This window comes from Megascapheus bottae, chromosome 1, assembly GCF_031878675.1.
Source record: "Megascapheus bottae isolate mThoBot1 chromosome 1, mThoBot2.hap1, whole genome shotgun sequence".
NCBI classification, from domain to species: Eukaryota; Metazoa; Chordata; class Mammalia; order Rodentia; family Geomyidae; genus Megascapheus; species Megascapheus bottae.
In genome coordinates this window covers 20,917,214-20,934,262 of record NC_143509.1, presented here as the reverse complement: position 1 = coordinate 20,934,262, position 17,049 = coordinate 20,917,214, and the positions used below count along the sequence as shown (strand labels likewise).

Sequence of the window (17,049 nt, the reverse complement as noted above, 5' to 3'; positions counted from 1 at the left end):
TTTATATGCATGCAAATCAAATTAAGAAATTAAAACCAAAATGAATTTTAGATGTATCCAAGTTAATTATCTAAGACATACTCAGTTGCAGCTTATATGGAAGGTTAGTTTTGAAATACTTTAAGGTAGTTGCATGATTAATTTAGCTTCAATTAAAACTATCACCAAAATAAATAAGTGATTTCCTTCATTTATATTCCATTATACCTGCCATTTGAAAGAAAAATCTATAAATTTATCAGGAGTATTGACATCTACAGGTTACAAATAGAAGTATGTTTTATTAGATATTTATTTTAAAATATACAGAGTCTGTATTTATAATCCCCATTACATTTTTTAAAAGTAACCTAAAGTTATAACAAAGAACGCTTGTATCCTAGGTGTAGCCTTTACCAATCTGGGCTATGTTAACATACGTTAAATTGAGTGACATATTAAAATGATAAATTATACTCTCTACTGAAAAACTTAGACATATAACTGTATACTATCAAGAAAAATTGTCATAGATTCATCTATAGACAGTGTTTTACTAAGCAGAAGTAATGTTGCAGCTGTTTTATGTCAAGTCTGTCATAAATTGAAAACACAATACTTCAATTAATCCAATTTCCTTGAGTTACAGCTGGACATAAAATTATTTGAATGGGTTCTGATTTACTCAGTTAAGATAGAAATGACCTTTAAAATATTAAAAACAAGGTCGGAAGATGGCACCTACACAACAGGCACTGAGCCTAGCTCTCTCACACAAAAAGAGAATCTGGGAATCCCACTAGCCAACTCCTTTAAGAAACCCACAACTACAAATTCAAGAAGAAATGAAGAAGTACACAAACTGGAAAAGAAATTCAGATAAAGCTTAGACCCAACATTTTCAAAGAATCTGAAATGCAAGGACCCCCCAACCCCACCCCTTGCTGCCGGCTCCAAGCCAAGAAAGCCGTGGTGGGGGGCACTGGGCCTGGGAAGCCCCTACCAACAGCAACACCAGCAAGCATGGAATCCAGACCCAGGGACGCACACAGACTGGGCACGGGCTGCACAGATGGCAGCAGAGACCAGAGAACCACCCTCCAATATCACGGAGCAGCTCACAGCCAAACCCACTCAGTAAGTAGTCCAGCGGGATCCCCAAACCTTTCAGGAATGCAGAGGTGGTGGTGAGCTACAGGACTTAACCCAGACCCCTCCAGCCTGCCTAAGAAATACTGGCAAGTGCAGGGGTTCAAGGAATTCAGAATCCTTTCCCTTCCCCAAACAGCCCCCTCCCCCAGGCCATTGACTGACAGGCAAGTGGGCGCTAAGATCCTGCTCCCACCTGCCCACTCTCTGCCACTGAAACTGGAGACTGAGGGAACTGAGGGGCGCTAAGACCCTACTTTCCAATATCAGGTGGAGGTGTGCAGGAGTCTGCTAGCCAGCATCTGACTGAACCAAACCTAAGCAGGGTGCCTCCAGCAAGACAGCACTAAGGGGTCCCCCACCGAGTCACAGAAAGACTCTCAGCCAAAGTGGCTGAAACACAGCATAGAACTGAAGGGCAGACAAGCAGGGGCCGAGCTTGCCCTCTGAGAGCTAGAAAGTCCCGGCTCTGCCCTCTGAGCCCATGTCTTCAGCTGGGTCCCGCCTCTGGGAATAGGGCAGAAACCAGTCTGGCTGGTTTAGCTGAGAGCTCCCAGAATTTCCCAAACCCCAGGCCCTCAGCTGGGCTCCGCCCCTGGGAACAGGGCACACAAACTAGCCATCCACTGGGCTACCTGAGAATGAAGTATGCAACTCCATCCTACGGCCCACTGTGGGGCCACTGGTTGGGCTGAGAGCTAGATCTGCAGCAGCACATAGTCTCTGGGAACAGGCCGAACATCTGTAAAAGCCGCAAACTCTGACCTAGTCAGCAGCAGAACCAATTTGGTTGAGAACCACACATATACAGATTCCAGGACCACCAGTCCCAAACCATGTAGAGACCATCACCTACTGACCACAGAGTGAACCTGCAACACCAGTCCTTGATGCCTCAGAAAGCTCAATGGCGAATTACAACATAAAGGAAACAAGAGTGAAGGGATGAGAGAGATGTCACCATCCCAAGAAATGACACCTGAAGAGACATGAAACATGACTCTATTCAAGGAGATGATTGTTGACATGACTAAAGAGATTAAAACAGAGTTACAAAAACAATTCCAGGAATATAAGCATGAAATTACCAAGGAGCTCCTTGAATTCAAAAGAGAAATGGAAGAAAAGATTAATTCTTTCTCAGCAGACATGAGCAGCTCAGTGTCCACAATTCAAGCCAAAACGGATGCATTAAGCAAGAGATTGACTTAGATGAATAGGACATCAGGAATGGAAGATAAAACGTGAGAGCTGGAACAGAAAATCATCAGTCTGGAGAAAACAGTCAGATTTCACCAAAGAGAACTCCAGGACCTGGCAGGCACAGCCAAGTAATCTAATCTTTGTATAATAGGGATTGATGAAGGAGCAGAGTTCCAGGATAAACAAATGCAACCCTTATTCACCAAAATCATAGCAGAGAACTTCCACAACCTTAAAAGGAAAAAAAAATACTCACATTAGTGAAGGTTTCAGAACTCCAAACAGGCAAGATTCTAGAAGGAACTCATCTAGACACCTCACAGTAAAAACACTAGGCCTGAATACCAAGGAGATGATCTTAAATGCTGCAAAAACAAAGAAAGAGCTATACTACGATAGGAAAAAAGTTAGAATAACTGCGGACCTTTCCATGCAAACCCTAAATGCAAGAAAAGTTTGGAAAAATATCATTCAAGAATATATAGAATATTCAGTCCATTATGAATAAGTACTACCAGGGCCTACATTCAAAGAACAAGAAATCTAGTAGAAATGGATGATTTCTTAAATAAATATAGGCTAAAAAAACAGAACAGTGAAGAGGTAAGCAAATTGAATAAAGCAATTTCATTCAATGAAATTGCGGAAGCAATCAGGGAAATGCCAACCAAAGAGCCCAGGTACAGATGGTTTCAGTGTGGAATTCTACAAGACGTTTAAAGATGAAGTAACACCTATTCTCTTGAAATTCTTCCAAGAAATAGAAGCAGAAGGAGCAATACCAAACTCATTTTATGAAGCTAGTATTACTCCCATCCCCAAACCAGGGGAAGACCCCCCCAAAAAAGAAATCTACAGACCTTCTCTCTAATTAACACAGATGCAAAACTCCTAAATAAAATACTAGCCAACAGAATCCAGAAACAAATTTAAAAAATTATACATTACGAACAGGTAGGTTTCATCCCACAGATGCAAGGCTGGTTTAACATTTGCAAATCAATCAATGTAATATATCACATCAACAAAGCAACAGATAAGAATTATATGATAATTTCTCTGGACCCAGAGAAGGCATTTGACAAAATACAACATCCATTCATGTTGAAAGCACTAGAAGAATAGGATTAAGAGGTACATTCTTTAAAATAATTAAAGCCATATATGACAATCCTACAGCCAGTATTATACTAAATGGTGAAAGACTGGTACCATTTACCTTAAAATCAGGAACCCGACAGGGATCCCCACTATCTCCAATTCTCTTAAATATAGTGCTGGAATCCTTAGCCAGAGCAATAAGGCAAGAAAAGGACATCAAAGGGGTCCACATAGGGAAAGAAGAAATTAAGCTATCCCTATTCACAAATGACATGATCCTCTAATTGAGTGACCCAATAAGCTCGACTCCGAAACTCCTAGAATTAATAAACCACTTTAGCATAGTGGCAGGACACAAAATTAGCCTTCAGAAATCAGTAGCCTTCTTGTACACCAACAATATACAAGCAGAAGGCCAAATCAAGAAAATGATCCCATTCGCAATAGCCCCCAAAAGAAGAAAATACTTAGGAATTAACTTAACCAAAGATGTAAAGGAATTATTTAATGAAATCTATAAAAGACTAACAAAAGAAATTAAAAGATGACTAGGAATTGGAAAGGTATCCTATGCTCATGGATAGGGAGAACCAATGGAGTGAAAATGGCTATACTGCCAAAATTGATATGCAAATTCAATACAATCCCCATCAAAATCCCAAACACATTTTTTACTAAAATAGAAGATACAATCCAAAGGTTCACATGGAACAAGAAAGTACCTAGAATAGACAAAACAATTGTAGGCAAAAGAGCAATGCTGGTGGTATCATATTACCAAACTTCAAACTCTACTATAGAGCCATAACAAAAACAACATGGTATTGGCACAAAAATAGACCAGAAGATCAGTGCAACAGAATAGAAGATCCAGAAATAGAACCACATACCTATAGTCAACTTGTATTTGACAAAGGAGCCAAAGGTACATAGTGGGACTAACACAGTCTATTCAATTATTGGTGCTGGCAAAACTGGGCAGCCACATGCAGAAAACTAAAAATTGACCCTAGCCTTTTGCCATGCATAAGCATTAACTGACAGTGGATCCAAGACCTCAATGTCAGACTGGAAACCATGAAACTGCTACATGATAGAGTAGGAGAGATACTGGAACTCATAGGCACAGGCAAAAGATTCCTGAACAGAAACCCAGGGTCACAACAGATTGGAGAAATACTCAATAAATGGGACTACCTAAAAATAAAAAGTTTCTGCACATATAAAAGCATGGCCACAAAAGTAGAGAGACAGCCAACCAACTGGGATAAGATATTTAGCAATAATGCATCTGACAAATGCTTAATATCCAGTATCTACAGGGAACTCAAGAAACGAATCCCCCTCAAACCCAACAAACCATTCACTATATGAGCAAGTGAAATAAAGAGAGACTTCTCAAAAAAGAGATTAAAATGTCAGAGAAGCATATGAGAAAATGTTCATCATCCATGGTTGTTGATGTCCCTCTTGGACGCCCACATGGTGGGTAAGATGGCGGTGGAGCACATGAGTAATAAGCAGACTTTGGAGACCAAGACTCGGTGTAGGTCTAAGTTTATTCCACAAAACGTGCTCACTAAATACAGATCAAGCGGTCACAATCACGTCATCAAATAGGGATGACCGTCAGCCAATGGTGTCCTGAGACACGCCCCACTTACTCCAGGTTAGTGGGGCCAGGCACCCTCTGGCTCCTGACTGCTTGTAGTCAAGTACACACACTGAGTGTGTACGTGATTAAGGGCAGATAGTAAGCAGGTTACTGCCACATCTCCCCCCTTTTTCTTTATTTATGGACACTCATGTGGGGCCTAACCAACTTATCTATGGAAAACAGGGGTCCTGCTGCTGTGGCAATGGGCTTGGTGGGCCAAAGAGGACTAGGGCTAGGTGGGTTTCAGAAACAGGATTGGGGTAAACGGGAATCACAGCCCCCATGTCCACCCCAGCATGTCACAGTCCCCTGCTTGGGAGTCAAGTTTATTACTCCGGGCCCCTACAGTTCCTGATTCTTCTGGTTCCCCTGCCGGGGTAGACAGAATGAGGTAGCCTTGAGGAGAGTCCGTGGCATCCATGTCTGGCAGAGCAGTCCAGGGCGGTTTTTCTGTATAGGTCAGTGTCCCGGGCTGTATTTGTGAGGTCACGTAGTTGGAGGCAGGACCCAAGTCAGCTAGCTGTAGCTGGCAGCAGTGTCACTGAGAGGCCATTTCATGGTGGCAAGGACTTGCAGATTGCCTGTTCCTGAAACTTGAGAGTTAACAGTTATACAAAGAAGATGGATCACGCACTGTCAGAGAAGGGTTAGGGGCGTATCCCAGAGATGGCCTTATTTTATGTCACAAACCATAGCCACGCCCTCTGATCAGGCGGCAGGCGCCATCTCGCCATCTCAGCCTGGTGTGGTTCCAAGACCAGCAGGTACATGAGTTTCCATTTGTGACATGCTCCACATCTCCCCCTTATTTCCTTAGCAGGTGCTTGCCTTACTTGAGGGTGTGCCTGTCTTAGGTTGCCCCTCTCTGGGGATCTTGCCCGTCACTGACTACCACCCTAGTTCTTCAGGCAAATTCACCTGCAGGGTGAATCTCCCAAAGGGAGATTTTAAGTAGGGGAGATGGCCAACGTCCACAAAAGAAACCCTTCTATACTCTGGTCTGCACCTGTAGAGGTGAGGGCTGGGGCCAACCTCATAGGGTTCCCAGTCCATGTCTCCTTATAATGGCACATATGAGTCAAACCCTTGCTCCATTGTTAACAGAGGGGCTGGCTCCTGCCAGGTGTTGGTGATCAGGTCCTTCCATTGGAAAAGGGGCAGGAGGGTTTGGCGAGGTAGCATGGTGCCCCAATGCTTATAAGCAGGGGAAAATCCTTTAGATTTGAAATTTTAAAGTTTAATGTAAATAAAGTATCAACAAGCTTTTCTTGTGGCCCAATGCCTTAGGTACCTGTATTCCCCCATTTTTATTTGTTTTTAAGGGGGCCAATGGCCAAGAGTAGGCTAGCTGAAGTCCCAGGAGTGGAATCTGGGTGAAGATCCGTCTTCTTCAAGCTGATTCAGGGGCGTTGTCTCTATGCTTGACCAGGGACCCTAAAAGCTTAGCCTACTTTACAGATTGATAGGCACATAGCCTCAGGTTCACAAGCTTCTCTCCTGAATTTGTGGCTGGTGTCAACCCAAAATCTGCTCAGTTAGGGCTTAGAGCAAAATGAGGATTGTGAACTACCCATAATTTTGACAATCTTAAGTTTTAACTACCCACTATTATACTTACAAGTTCCTGCCCAGTAACACAGGCATTAGTAAGGCATGCTTAAAAAGACTTCTCTGAACATAATCTTACCTGAAACTTTGGTAAGGGCCAAATGTACATCTGAATAAGGACCTACTGATCTTTTCTGTGGGCCCACTGGAAACTGTTACAAATTTACAAGGGAGAATTGAAATAGCAATTAAAAAATCATTTTTTATCCCTAATTTTCCCTTTTACTCTTTTTAAAACCTTTTTTCCCCAATTTAATACATTTTAGGAAATACTAATCGCATCACCCACTTTACCATCATATTTCCAGTGCCAGTCTGCTAGGGAGAGGCAGGATGAAGCCCTGTCCTTTCTAAAAAACAGATAGGCAAAGTTTTTGAAACTGATAAATTCACATTTAAATTTCTGATACTTATCTTCAAATTTAAACTCAAGGAAATAAATTCCATGTTCCCTGATGCCTTTTTGCTAAGCAGAATACATTGTTTACAATGTAAATAGCTCTAAGCATTACAATAGTAGGTTTTAAAGTAGTTCCTCTTTAAAACAATACAAATCCCTAGAGGCATTTGACTTTGCTTGGAGTTTAGACTTAGATTAAACCAACTAGCAATTTTTTGTATGTTAGTTTCAAGTATAAACTTGAATACTTTTGTACAAGTATAATCTCAAACACGTTCCCTCACACACATTCACACTCAAACATTTAAAAGCACACAAAATTAATATCGGCTGTACATTTTCTGGAGTTCTCAAAAGATTCAAATACAAGGATCCATATTTAGGACTGGTACCAATTTCAAAGACAAAACTGGACAAGGAAAAACATGTAACATGGACAAGACAGAGAAGCAGAGACTTTTAAGTAACCCCTAAACTTCTGATGGCATGTCTGGCCTTAAACTATTTCCTAGTAGCCGGCCAGCAGAGGCCATCCTCAAGCAAGAGGGAAAACAAAACAACAAGAAAATTGGGCTGGGTAGATACCCTTAGACATGTCTTGCCGGTGGGACTCGAACCCGCACGTCTGCTCAGACGTACCCTGATACTGACAAGAACCCTAAAACAGGTCAAGGCGTCCCTTGACCATATTCTGTTTTAGGCCACAGTGCACTTTCAAGAAAACAGGGGGTGTCAATCGACTTCTACTTTACCTCTGGAGACCTTTGCTTTTAACCTGGGCATCTTTCCCGAAAAGGGTTGTAATAGGAGGAGGGGCAAAGGAAGACCACTGCTTATAGAAAAAAGGTAGAAAAAAGGCAATCCTTTATCTCAGTAGCATAAAATTATTAGGAATTGATGAAAGACTTGGGAGCTGTGATTGGGTGGCCCCCATGGGCATATTTACCATGGGGAGATGCTTCTAGACCACCCGGGCCCTGGAGCCTGGCCTACTGCGGAGTTTATGGGAGGTGGGAACTTCCTGCTTTTCCTAGATCTGCCAGGGTGGATTGCTGTCTGACTGAGGGTAAAGGGCACCTGGCAAGCAACCATGGGAGAGGATTACTGAGGGAAGGGCTCCTCACCCCAGGGGATTCCTGAGGAGGCCGAAGGCATGACCCACCAGGATGTGGGGGGGGCCTGCTTTCATTTTTGAGCTTGAAATCAATCAGAGATGGATGAATTTGCTGGCCCACACCTTTATCTACAGGAGCGAGTTGGCAGGGGTTAGTGGTTGGTCCCTTATCTATAAGTGCCACAGCCATCGTGGCTGAGGCTGTGCTCTCATCTACAGGGGCAGTGGAGAATTCTTCCAAGGGGGCCCCACTCTTGCCGACCAGTGCCGGAGACGAGGTGGTTGGATCCCAAAGGCAACTCAGAATGGTGGCCACAATGGGGAAAAAAAAGGATGCAAATCACCAATACATTGACCCCGCTGAGCTATCTTTTTCCATATGGACTCATCCTGTATCCTGCCTGCAATACTTTATGGGCAGAGAGACAGAGCAATACCCTCAAGCATATTATCAAAAAAGTAAAGTTGCCTACTCCCCAAGATCCCTTTAAGAACACGAACCTCATCTCTCTGAGAGTTTATGTTCCCTATAGTTGCTTGAAGAGGTCCACTTACCCGCTAGCCAAACCCCAGGTCTGGGCGCCACATGTTGGTGTCCCTCTCAGACATCCACGTGGTGGATAAGATGGTGATGGAGCCTGTGAGTAATAAACAGACTCTGGAGACCAAGAATCTTGGTGCAGGTCTAAGTATACCACAAAACGTGCTCCCTAAATACAGATTGAGCGGTCTCAGTGACATCATCAAACATGGACCACTGTCAGCCAATGGTGTCCTGAGACACGCCCCACTTGCTCCAGGTGGGTGGGGCCAGGCGCCCTCTGGCTCCTGTCTGCTTGCAGTCAGGTACACACACTGAGTGTGTACTTGATTAAGGGTAGAGAGCAAGCAGGTTACTCCCACACGTGGTCATAAAGGAAATGCAAATAAAAACAACCCTAAGATACCACGTTACCCCAACAAGAATGGCCAAGATTTTGAACTCAGACAATGACAGATGCTGTCAGGGTTGTGGAGAAAAAGGAACCCTACTGCACTGCTGGTGGGATTGTAAACTAGGTTAGCCACTTTGGAAAGCAGGGTGGACGTTTCTTAAAGAACTGAAAATTGACCTTCCCTACAATCCCGCCATACCATCTCTGAACATCTACCCTGAACATCATAACCCAAGTTATGATAAGGACACCTGCTCAGCTGTGTTTATCTCTGCACTATGCACAATAGGCAGGAGATGGAAACAATCCGGATGCCATACTGGTGATGAATGGATACAAAAAACGTGGCATATATATATACAATGGAATTCTACATAGCCAACAGACAAAATAAAGTAATGGCATTTGCAGGGAAGTGGATGAATCTAGAGCAAATCATGCTGAATGAGAAAAGTCAAGACCAAAGGAACAAAAGGTGCATGGTATCCTTAATATGTGGCTATAAGATCCAAACAGTACAAGAACGAGGACTCAAAAGTTGCATACCAAATTCTATGGACATGGTATTAGAAATATAAACACAACTACATAGTCATAAAAACTTATGACTCTATTGACATAATGTTTTATTACATAGATTATTATGTGTCTAAGACATAAAAACCCTCAGCCTAATTTTGATTATGTTCTAAAACCTAAGTGCCAGTGACTGTATATAGAGACTCCCTTCTTGAATACCTGTTTGTTAAATACGTCATTTGAAATAGGATGCAAAAATTAATGTTAATAAATTCTTTAATTAAAATCATTAAAAACAAAAAGTCTCTTACTTAAGATAGAAGAATTCTAATCATACCATATGTAGTGAATAAAATGTTCTACCCATTTAGAGATCACATTTTAAAGTCACAAGCATGGGAATTTAGAATGCACTGATTTTCATAACAGTGAAGCACTGAGAATCAGCTAAAGCCTTAAGCCACTCTCCATTCATAAGTGACAAAGAAACCTACTCTTACCTTGTGGTTGCATGCAGAAGCCATTGAAAGTGCTACTGACGACCTGTCCATGAACATACTTTTCTGAGTACTTTATAAGACTTTTTCAACTTTTCTTTTTGTCTGAATTAAGTTTCAGAACCTTCTTCCTGTATGTTTAAAATCCGTTCAGAGAAAGCATTCCTCTTATTCATATAGGTATGACAGACTGGAAAGAATGCCATACACCTCACCAAATAGTCAAATAATGACCACCAGAGGATCCCAAAATGTATCAGTACACAGAAACCTTTTACTAGAATTGATGGTAGAGAATGCAATTTGATGTAAAGAGTAATAAGATAACAGAATTTCAAGTGGGTAATAGCAGAAATAATGTTTTTGTCATTAGAGTATTCATGACATCAAACAGGAAAGTGGGGACATTATAAGTCTAACAGTTTGGGCAAGAATCTGGGGGAAGGATTACAACCATACTACAACAAAATATTGTATTGTCAAAATATATCCATAATGCACTCAATTCTTGATTTACATAATTGTAACCCTTCTGTGCATCAGGTTTACAATAAATTTTCTTAAAAAGAAATATATATATATATATATGATATAATTTGGGAATTTTATATCTTAATTTGTTCTCACAAAGAGAATAATTATATTAAATCTATTCATTTTTTTGGCTTGAGATGTGGCTCAAATTGTAGATTGTCCAACAAACATGAAGCTATGAGTTTATATCCAATACAGCCACTAAAAATATTCAGAATCCTACACAGAAGATACTATTTTTAAAGTTGATTTGCTAGATATAAAGAGATCTACATTTACCTCTCATCTGAAATGCAGAGACTTTGTCCACTGTTTTGGTAGAATACGAATCATGTGTGCCTAGTTTTTCCAACTTAATCACAAATACTCATAAAGATCATAAATCCAAATTTTCCAGAAAAGCCTCCTGTGTACATACTCAATTTCATGAAATTGTGTTTGTGCTTACATATTTTAAGGCTTGGATACCTACAGCAAAGGAGCTATGTTGTAAGTTCCCACCTTCCTTCTCTTGTAAGACTACTTAGAAGGCATTAAAATCCTTCATATACCTTTAATCATGGACAGTATTTTTTTTAAAGACAGTAAAAATTCATGCTTAGCCTAAAACACCATACAGCTTGGAGGAGGAGTCAGAGTGTGGGGAGGAGGAGTGGGAGCAAAACAAGGGACGGGGTAACAGTGTTGACGAAGAAATGTACTCCCTACCTTACCTATGTAACTGTAACTCCTCTGTACATCACCTTGACAACAAAGTAAACTTTAAAAAGGAAAAGAAGGAAGGTCACAGTAAAATTCAAACATTTGTATACAAGGAAAGGACAGCCTTTGTCATTAAATTGTCTCAAAAAGTTTGGTAGTTTAGAAATTTCTAAAGGAAGACCAGTATTTTTATGCTTCAGATAGCTTTAAAATGTAGACTTCCCTTAAATATCCCTTCATTTGTTTCCCAATTAGTTTGATATCGTCTTACAAAAGTTGTTAACTGAATAATTTGATAAGGAAATTGGATAGAAATAAAACTCCTATTATATGTTTGTGGCATGGTGTTTGACTAACATCTTCAAGGATCATTGTTTATTCTTTGCCTCATTGCCCACCAATGATGTGTTTTACTGAAGGTCTAAGGACGAATTTCTGTGTTTTTCTTTTCAAAGATTGTCTAGAAAGTAAATTCAGGAGATTTTATTGTTTTTCAAATCACAAGGAGGTAGTCTTTGTGCACATAAGTTGTAGTAGCAAGAATCGTGCAATTTAGAACACAACAACAAGCTTGGTATTCAACTTTCTGAATCATTTAGTTCATAGTGTAGTTTTTTTTTAACCCATGAGTGGATCTGTGAGTGGATCTGAACAGTTGAATTTATTTGCAAATGGGAAATTCAAGGCAATATTAATATTAATGCTTATATTATACCCATGCAATTGCCATCTCTAGTACTAGGAGTCTTGAAGAACTCTTAGGTAACTTCATCCTCAATCTACCATTTCCTCTCTTTAATAGTATGCCTTTCTCTGCTCTGGTAAGTGTGTTAGGTGAATGTTCACACCACATCTGAGGGAAATTGAGGCACACAGGCCCGAGAACCACAAGTATTACCGTGTTGTTCCAACAGTTGAGCTATTGTGGGGTCTACTTGCCTCTGGTATGGTATTTATGGCCTGGCACCCACAGAAATACAGACAACTCCTCCTCTTCAGAGGTTCCCTGAGCTGCTGGCTTAAATCTTTTCCTCAGAGTAAGAAAAATGAAGGGCGAGAGACCAGGTGGGGTGTGCATGTGGCAGCCTTGCAGCATCTGCTTCCTGCTGCCTTTCTCTCTGAGTCCTCGAATCCTTTCTTTCATGAGAGCACGTTAGCATTTGTTCTCAGTCCAGGCCAATTCCACAAGCAAATAAATGCCGTTTTCCACGTGGAGCTTTTCTAAACATTAAGCTAGAAACAAATATGTCAGGAATTCCAACTGCAGTACAAACTAAATTTGCCTTTAGATTCATTCTTGATGGAACATTTGGAGATTTCAGAAGTCCTTCCCATCTTTCTGTCCAATTCTTGTTCATGTTCTAGGAAGGCATAAGGCAATATAACCAACTACTTTTTTTTTTAAGTTTCATTGCATATCAATATATATGAACACTCATAGGTGTTAGAGCATAAGGATGAATTTTGCCTCAGAGATAGGAAATCACTTAGTTGTATTCTTTATCTCTGAGATAAATAAATAGATAGATAAATGGATAGATAGAGAGAGATAGAAAAGTAAATATGCAACGGATTGATGGTAAATAAATAGGTAATGGATGGATAAAATAACAGAAACTTATCTATCTACACTCATACTTGATAGATGATAGATAGGCAGACAGACAAATTCAGAGACAGGGAATCTGTTTCCATGTTTCTGGAAAACGTTGACCCAGAGCCTTCAGCTTCATCACACTAGCAAAGTGAATTTTGTTCTTCACAACAACAAACAGTGTATTAATTTTGTCCCGAAAATTCCTTTTCTTGGCACCGGGAGAAAGATTTTATCTTTCCTAGTTACCTCTAACTGCTGGGAAATGCTACAATTCATTAAGCACCTAACGTTGTGTGCTTTAAAAAGTGGATTACAGTCCTTCAAAACCATAATCCTGCAGAAGACTCGATAGCTACTTGATAGTGTGCTCGTGACACTTCTATCTCTTGAGTTGCAAAGATGAAAACCACAGCACACCAAACAATTCGCTCCCTGCACATGCTTAATATAGTAAATGCGATCCAGATCTGTCAGGAAAATAATTTTCTAAGTGCATAAAGAAAGGGATTATGGATTCATTTCCCTAGTAAACCCATATTATTGTTAATGTTATGAAACACAACAAGCTCATAACCAAACTTTTATAACAGCAAGAGGAGGTAAATAACATTTTTTTTTTGCTAGTCCCCGGGCTGAAACTCAGGACCTGGCATTGTCCTTGGATACTTTCTGCTCAAGGTTAGTGCAGTGCCACTTGAGCTACTGTGCCACGTCCGGCTTTTTCTGAATATGTTGTTCCAAGGAATCGAATCGTGTCTTCGTGCAAGCTGGGCAACAACTTTACCATTAGGGTACGTTCCAAGCTGAAAATAACCTTTTCTGAAGGATACATTTGTTTGATGTCATATGTGGAATAGAAATGGAATAAATCTTACTGGTATTCAGTTCAGGGAGCCATAATTACTGGTATTCAATTCACAGAGACATAGTTATTGTTAAACTGGCTTTAAGATGATGGAAAATGTCTAAAAGCATACAAAAAGAAAAAAAAGAGCACAGCATTATTGCTACCATGGACAAACTTGTAGAAGTATACAGAGGTGTGGCTGGAATGTTATTAGATGAAATGGAGGCGTTTCTAACCACAGAAAACAACACAGGCCTGCAAACTCTACACTACTCGCCGACAGAGATCCATCCATGCCTCAGGAGTAAAGCAATCTTTACTTTTCCATTTGTCTCCGAGTCTACTTCTGGTACATAACTGATTCAACAAGCAGTTGATAAATAAATGAGTAAATGAGTGTTAAATGAATATGTCATAAAACACAAAATGGTGAGAGAGGGAGAAGAAATGTTTCATGAAGAAACTACATGGAGGTTAATGCCTTTGTAAAATGCAAGGAGTCTGGCAATCGGGCAAGAGCCAAACTTAGCAAGAGATTGAATAAACTTCCATATTTTCCCATAGGCACAAAGGAACATGATTGATGTTTTTGAACTAGAATACGAATATTTAATTTAGGCTTTAATGTTGAAAATGGTGGATAGAGCCAGGCTCAGAAATAGAAAGGGCATGTTTTTTTTTTCTTCCATGTAATCACACATAGAGGTATATGCTTTTATGTACAATTTAAACTACAGAATTTAGAAGAATGAAACTTAACAGTACTTGAGTAAAAGTTTAACAAAAATAAAAATGAGAAGTTGAAAGATTGTAAGGAGAAGCTGTGTGGGACCACAGGTTTGAATAAAAAATGGAATAAGAAACAAACACAGCCGGGCCTGGTGGTTCATGCCTGTAATCCTAGCTAATCAACAGGCGGAGATCTGAGGATCAAGGTTCAAAACCTACCTGGGCACAAAAGGAACTGAGACTCTTATCTCCAATTAACCTCTAGAAAATGGGAAGTGAGGCTTGGCTCAGGTGTACGGTGTTAGCCTTGAGCTGAAGAGCCCAGGGACAGCGCCCAGGCTGAGTTCAAGCCCCCATGACCCACAAGAAAAAAAAAAGAAAAAAGAAAAGAAACAAACACAGTCAGAACACTGGATGCACTCAGGTGATAAAGGTGAATGTAAAATGAGTGAGGCTGTGTGATGAGGGATGGCAGGAGACAAGGTAACACCTACATGGACACCTACATTGGGAACATTAAATCCTCATTATTTTGAAAAGAATTAAACTGAAAAGGAGAGATGAGCTGGACACAGGTAGCTTACCCCCCAAATCCTAGCAATTCAGAAGCCTGAGACTTGAGGATCGCAGTTCAAAACCAAGCCAGACAGGAAAGTCCTTGAGAATTTTATTTCCAATTCACCTTCAGAAAACTGGAATTGGTACTGTGGCTCAAAGTGATAGAGCACTATCCTTAAGTAAAAAGGAAAAAAAAGCAAAAAAAAAAAAAAAAAAAAAAAAAAAGCTTGGGACAGCACTCAGACTTGGAATTCAAGTCCTATGATTGACTAGTACAACAACAACAACAATAACTATTGATGAGTGAAAAGACATTTACTTGTATTTGAGTTGATTAATTTCTGAAAACACACTTGCAATTATGCTGTGCAAGAACGTAGAAAGTATGCAGGATTTAGGAAAGAAATGAATAGAAAGTGGCTTATTGTGTAATTGATGAGACCTGAATTCTGGGCCTTATTTTGCATTTATTACCCCTGTAACCTCGCAAAAGTAAATTAAACTCATCCATGAAAGGAAAATGAGAATTAGATGAACTTTAAGGTCTCTTCTAGTTCTAACATGGAAGACAATTTAATTTTTGCAGAAAGTATTATGGAGCTTGAAATTTTTAAAGGTCAATTAGGCAAAATTCTCCAGGGAAATCTGCTACTAACACAAAGATTTTAATAGCAATAAAGAATCAAGTCTGTTTTCAGAGCATTATAAGCAATCTAAGCTTTAAAACACAGAATGATTCACTAATTTACTGGGTATAGAAAAGAAATGTGAGAACACAATGGTTTACACATTAAAAAGCTAAGTATGCATTTGCAAATTTTATAAAAGTTGTAATGAAAATTTTACAAAGGCTCTAACAAACCTAAAATAAAAATAAAATGAAGAAAATCTATTTATCATATATAGAATGTCTTATAAAAATGTAAGATATGATAAAATGTAACCAGAACATGCAAGCAAGCATAATGATTTTTGAAGAGAAGAATTGAATGTTTTTGTTCTATCTGTGCCATAATCTACATAGAAAAATATTCACAGTCTGGAACTGGTGACTAATGCCTGTAATCCCAGCCACTTAGGAACCTGAAATCTGAGGATTACTATTCAAAATTAACCCTGGCAAGAGAGATCTTGAGACTCTTATCTCCATTTAATCATCAAAAGTCAGAAATGGATTGATGGCTCAAGTGGTAGAATGCCAGGCTTGAGTGAAAAAGCTATAGAATGACACCTAGGCCATAACTCAAGCCCCAATTCCAGCACACACACACACACACACACACACACACACACATTTAGTCAGCGTGCATTTGGCATATATATTTGGCATAATTTTAGAAACAAGTATATGGTTTTTAATTCATTTGTTAACTAGCTTTACTTAAAGGAATACTTTTATCTATAATTATTACAAATAAGAAATCATTCTGTTTTTATTCTAGGATTTTATTCTTTTTCTGTAACCTGTGAAAGGCCATTTTAATCACCACATAAAAAATATGTTCACACTAACCTTGAAACATACAATACATTCTGCATACATTATTAAATAATATACTGTTATCCTGATATATAATGGAAACCTTGAAGTTATTGGTTAATATAAGCATCAGAATTCCTCACTCATATAGTCCAAGTCTATAACCAAATATACATACATATTATCTTTGTTTTTCAGAAATGATGGTAACCTTCATATGAATTCTGCACCAACAAAAATTTATTTCATTTTGTTTGTTTGCAAAGATACAAAGTGCTCTGAAAGTCTCTGGTGATATGATTACTAGTAATTCTTTTATGATTATCATTACCTTAAAGTAGTTGTACAAAGCAATCTATGAATACAGTATAGTATATCTTGATCAGTGTCAAATCTTTCAATATTGTTTCTTAATGACTTTTTTCTTAAACTTCTGACTA

At 39.5% G+C, this 17,049-nt stretch overlaps 1 long non-coding RNA gene across 1 annotated transcript; it reads right to left on the bottom strand.

Annotated features, from left to right (window-relative positions):
• Positions 1–5,059: 5,059 nt before the first annotated feature.
• On the bottom strand, positions 5,060–8,907 carry LOC150068486 (uncharacterized). The gene is made up of 3 exons (XR_016535969.1): positions 8,767–8,907; positions 6,777–6,849; positions 5,060–5,682 (listed from the first exon to the last, which is right to left on the bottom strand). It is a non-coding gene; the product is annotated as an uncharacterized LOC150068486 (long non-coding RNA).
• Between the last annotated feature and the right edge of the window lie 8,142 nt (positions 8,908–17,049).